This window comes from Oryctolagus cuniculus, chromosome 12 (genome assembly GCF_051225735.1).
Source record: "Oryctolagus cuniculus isolate XC-2025 breed Fujian yellow rabbit chromosome 12, ASM5122573v1, whole genome shotgun sequence".
NCBI classification, from domain to species: Eukaryota; Metazoa; Chordata; class Mammalia; order Lagomorpha; family Leporidae; genus Oryctolagus; species Oryctolagus cuniculus.
The window spans coordinates 114,971,290-114,977,360 of NC_142878.1; positions in this window are offsets into that span (position 1 = coordinate 114,971,290).

The following is a 6,071-nucleotide window of genomic DNA, read 5'->3' on the forward strand; positions in this document are numbered from 1 at the left end:
CTCCCTCCCTCCAGTGATCACAATCCTACTGAGATCTCATGATCCTGCGCTTGCAGTAACCTGCTTCACATGAGCTACAATTTACAAAATGTTGGCTGGACTGTGGGCCTTTCTTTTTCTTTGTATTCACAGTTTATTTTATTAGGTTGTTTGACAATTTTTTATATTGATTTTAAGACTAAAAATATTATGTAGGTTAGTTTTTTGTTTCATTTCTCTTATAAGCATTTGATTTCTAGTCTGTGTTTTGTCCTTTAAAATGTTTTCTATTTGTTTCTTGCTGGTACATAGTAACCCAGTTGATTTTTATGTATTTATTTTATACCTAGTAAGCTTATTCTCTTATCAGTTTTATTTATCTAGGGATTATGTTGTATTTTCTCTGTATACAATAGTATCATCCAATATATTAACAATTTTGTTGCTTAAAAGTTTATCAAAAATTTATACCTAATATTTCCTTTTTTGTTGTTTTATTTACCTGATTATACTTCCAAGATGAAGTTGGAGAGAAACAATGAGAAAAGATAGACTTGTCTAGATCTGTTCCCAGGAAAAAAGCTTGCAATGTTCTGTAGTAATTATGCTGTCATAGGTTCATTTTATACAATCTTAGTTGGAATGTGGAAGTTGCTATTTTAATATTCTATTAGTTGTTGTGTGTTTATGGCCCAATGATGAATTTTATTACATGTTTTTTAACATTTACTCTAAATGATCACATTATTCTCTTGTATTTTTCACCCATGTGAATGTTTACTCTATTTGTTCCAGACTGTTAACTCCCTTTGAACATTTTAGTATATTCTGTTCATTATTAATTTATTATCATTTCATATTTTTGCAGAACCCCCCAAACTTGTTGGAAGTGTTGTTTTAGAACCCCAAACATGGCCTACTTATCCAACATGCAGAAAGCCAATTGCTGACATCAATGTAGAAGGAAAAAGGTGTTTATTTCAAAGACAGAGCAAGAATCCATGCAGCTATTGCTTAATTCCTAGACCCCCCAAGGAGTAAGGGTTGAAGGTTTTTATAAATGAAAGCTAGGGCTGACAGGTGGAGGTTTATCTTGTGTGCAAGGCCCTGGTGTTTCAGTGGTACTCATGACCTTCCTTTGATTGGTGGCATGGTGCACTTTAGGGGATTTTTTTTTACAATGGCCCAGTGGGCTTCAGTTAGTCTGGGGGACTACATATAAGTGGTGGTTATCTTTTGCCCAGACCTGGAATTTCCATGCTGAATCTGGAATCCCCCTAAACAAACCCATCCAGAGAATATTGACCAGCAGGATTTGATCTACTGCAGAAGCAAGTGCCTCCTTGTACTGTGGGAGAATGGCATTTAATTTTAATCATATCCTTTGCCTTTTACATTAAAAGCATTCTAGGTGCAGGCACATAGGTGACGAATGAGGTAATAAAGTTTATTTAAAAGGTAAGAAAGCAAGCACAAACATGAGTGGGCATAATTGAAGAGTAGAGTTGATCAGAGAATGCGTAGGGGAAAGGAAATATAGAGATGGCACCTCACCACCTCCATTAGTCTTGATCTCCAATGGAAGACAGCATAAGCACCTCCCAGCACCTCCTTTTATGAGATAATGTGGTCACTTGTGAGGTTTATGGCAGCTCCATAAAATTCCAAGTGGAGCTCAATATACATATTTACATGACTTTCCCTTAGGTCCCAGATGAAAAGAAGGTTTCCTGGGAAAGGAGGTGTTCTGACAAATATTGTAGAATTACATGGGGGCAGGGCTTTATGGCTTTTGACCTGCAGCTCACTTAGCTACCTTATCCCATATCACATGAGCCTGATGATTTGTCAGTACAGCTGTATCACTTCTTCAATTCAGTGAATTTCTTTTGGTAAAGGACAAGCAAGGACCTTGGTCTAGGGAAAGAAATGAGATAATGCGTCCTGCCTTTACATTATAGGGGTTCAGTCACAATATGTAATTTAGTATAATAATACTTTATTATCTCATATATTTGTTATCTCTTATATATTTGTATCTCTTATATAGAGATGGTCCTTAAGTTCATTTTTATTTCATGTCCTTGTCTGACTTTGTCATCAATGTAATGCTAATTCACACCAAAACTATTTCCCGTTCAGTTCCACTTTGGATAAATCTGCAAAATTTTGGAATTTTTTTCTTCCTTAAAAGTTATCTCACTGTCCACTCTGCCTGTCAAAAAAAAAAAAAAAAAAAAAGTTTGGGCTGTTCCATAAATCTGGGACTGAAATTTTGTTTGTAGAAATGGTTTGTTGGCTCTTTTCATTTGTAAAATATTGATTCACCCTGTTAAGTTCATGAGACATTTTCCTATTTATGTTACATTCACATTTTAATATTCTGAGTTCAAAAATTTGGTGGACTTTTGTGGTACAATGAGAAGGCCATGCCAAGATGGCTGCTGGCAATGGAAACTGCCTGGAAACAGGCTGTGATTGGTTAGGGCATAGACAGCCCCTTGACCAGATTGGCTGCCTTGGCTATTTAAGCTGCTGTACCAACTGAAATAAATAAGTCTGTGGGCTGCTTGCCTCAGGCTGACTCCCGGGATCTGTGTGGTGGCTCCATGCCTCCTGCTCTCACAACACTCCTCCTCTCAGAATGCATCAACCTCAAAATCTGGTTCCCAACGTGACTGAGAGAGAAAAAATAGCCTATCAAACTCGATGAGGTCCCCCCCTTGATTTCGGCAAGTAGGCCCCTCGGTGTTTTGTGGGCTGTTTGGTTCTGTAAGGGTGAGCACAGAACCCCCTCCTATGCCCCTTTCCTTCTCTTTGTCCTCCGTCTAAGTGCCCCAGGTAGGCACACATCACCCAGTAGCATAACGCTGCTTCTCAGCTCCTCCTTTTACTTTCAGGTTGCCCGTTAAATTCACATAAGGGGCTGATCATCCCAGAATTCAGAACCAAGTCATCTTCCCACACTTGACAGAGGTGACATTCTGGGGACACCGTGTGGGCATACAGCCTTGACCTAACGAATCAAGGAAGTCCCCCACTAAGCACAGGACATATGTACAATCTGATACACCACTGTCTATCCGTCTAAGATAGGGAACCCCTGCAGAATGCCATCAGCCGCTGAGGTACTAGGAATTTTTTTTTTTTTTTTTGACAGGCAGAGTGGACAGTGAGAAAGAGAGACAGGGAGAAAGGTCTTCCTTTTGCCGTTGGTTCACCCTCCAATGGCTGCCACGGCCGGCATGCTGCGGCCGGCACACCGCGCTGATCTGAAGCCAGGAGTCAGGTGCTTCTCCTGGTCTCCCATGGGGTGCAGGGCCCAAGCACTTAGGCCATCCTCCACTGCACTCCCAGGCCACAGCAGAGAGCTGGCCTGGAAGAGGGGCAACCGGGACAGAATCTGGAGCCCTGACCGGGACTAGAACTCTGTGTGCCGGCGCCACAAGGCGGAGGATTAGCCTATTGAGCCATGGCGCCAGCCTTAGGAATTTGTTTTGTTATGGCAGCAGTGCTGTGCATGTCTTTCCTTTGGCTAGAGTTGGTGTGGCACACTGCTCTTAAGTGTTCAAACATGGGAAAGATACCCCCTCTCAGAAGCACACACATATTACCAAACACAATGAATCTGTGAGTAAAAAGAGCCTGTCACTCCAGGCCTCTGCCTCATAGACAACAGTTGATGACTTAGGGAGAGAGAGCTCCCACAGTGAAAATGACATGACAGCAGACAACGCAACAATGCCTAGTCAGCCACCCCCAAATACTCATGGAATGAACTTAGACAACCTCGAGGCAATAACCCATGCAAGGTCATCCCATCCACACCCAGTGAGGACCCCCACACTTGTGGCAGTCCTCAGGCACCTCAGGCTCTCAGGGCAGCCCCACCCATATGTTTGCCGTTAATGCAGGAGAGGACACAGAATTCGGGACTGGATGACCTTATTATGCTAAAAAATAAATGATCTTGGCCAGCACTGTGGCTCACTTGGCTAATCCTCCACCTGCAGTGCTGGCACTCTGGGTTCTAGTCCCGGTTGTGGTGCCAGTTCTCTCCCAGTTGCTCCTCTTCCAGTCCAGCTCTCTGATGTTGCCCGGAAAGGCAGTGGATGATGGCCCAAGTGCTTGGGCCCTGCACCCACATGGGAGACCAGGGGGAAGTACCTGGCTCCTGGCTTCAGATCGGTGCAGCACACTGGCCATAGCAGCCATTTGGGGGGGTGAACCAACAGAAGGAAGACCTTTCTCTCTGTCTCTCTCTCACTGTCTAAATCTGCCTGTCAATAAATAAATAAATAAAAATTTTTTTAAAATGACCTTACTATGCTAAAAAAGGCTTCTCAAGAGTCAGGCCCTAAATGTCCTAACAGCACTCTGGCCTCATAATCAGCCCTTAAGGCATGCGGATCTGGCTGAAATGCCCATGAGAGTATTTCAGGCATGGAAAGCCAAGACACTCTGGGGAAAAAAAAAAACTAAATGAAAGATCTCCGTGAGTGAGATCCCAGTAGAAAGAATGGGTCATCAAAGAAGGAGGTACCTTTCTCTGAAGGGAGGAGAGAACTTCCACTTTGACCATGGCCTTGTCTAAAAATGATCAGAGTCAGTGAACTCAGGGGGCTTCCATAGCCTTGGCAGCTCATGACAAGAGCCTAGGGTGATTACTGAGGCCATAAACAAGAGTGTCAATTTGTTAAGTCAACAACAGGAGTCACTGTGCACTTACTCCTCATGTAGGATCTTTGTCCTTAGTGTGCTGTACATTGAGATTTAATGCTATAACTAGTACTCAAACAGTATTTTTCACTTTATGTTTCTGTGTGGGAGCAAACTGTTGAAATCTTTACTTAATGTATGCTAAACTGATCTTCTGTATATAAAGAGAATCGAAAATGAATCTTGATGTGAATGGAAGGGGAGAGGGAGTGGGAAAGGGGAGGGTTGTGGTTGGAGGGACGTTATGGGGGGGAAGCCATTGTAATCCATATTCTGTACTTTGGAAATCTATATTTATTAAATAAAAGTTAAAAAAAAAAAGAGTCAGGCCCTGACTCTCCCTACTTTGAACAGGTGCTCACACAATGGGCAGTGAATCTTCAAACTCATTTTGACTGGGTTACACTGCTCAAAGCATATCTGTCAAGACCACTGTTCTTACAGTCAAAAGCCTCCTATGAGGAAGAGGATGAAACCGTGGTGAGGAATAGTGCTGCCTGTGGAATTGCAGTAACCTTTGATATGCTTAGAGGCCATGGCACCTACATATATTCTCATGAACAGACCCTCATTGAAGTAGTTGCCTATTTTGATCAGGTCAGAGATTTGGCACTTAGAGCCTTAAAAAATATAAATCCTCCTAAATAGAGTCAGCTCTTTAGAAACTTAGTTCAAGGCCCAGGTGAATGGTTCCCCGATTTCCTTTCCAGAGTCTTGGAAGCAGTAGAGAAAAGATTACTGCTTGGCCCCAATCAAGAAAATCTGGTCAAACAATTAGCTTGGGAAGGCGCTACTAGAGGCAAAAGCTGTAATTGCCCCAGTCTGTAAGGAAGACCTTTCTAAATGGATAGCAGCTACAAAGGAGGTAAACCCTGCTGATACACCCATACAAGCCATACAAGCCCTAACTGCAGCCATTAACAAACTGAACACAAGGAAGTCTAATGACCCTCCAGTTTATTGGGGATGTCGGGAAACAGGACACCTACGGCAAAACTGCCCAAACACTGACAGATGGGGCAAACCCAAAACACTGTGTCCCAGATGTAAAAAAGGCTTTCATTGGGCAAAAGATTCCAAGACCAAGCCTTTAAACACTCCCAGCGGGGTGGCCCTCAGCCCAGCAAGTAAGATATTGACCATTAACTGGTCAATATCTTCAATCTGAGGCCAAAATGGACCCTATACTTAGATGACATTGCCTTTGTGGGTTTAATTGATATGGGGGCAGATGCCACTATTTTAAAAGCTAGGGACTTAAGAAAAATGCAACATTGGAAGACAGCGCCTGGGCCTGACCTCCAAGGTGTTGGAGGATTAAAATTGGCTGATCATGTCATCATGCCTATAATGTGACGAGATGACAGCAGAGA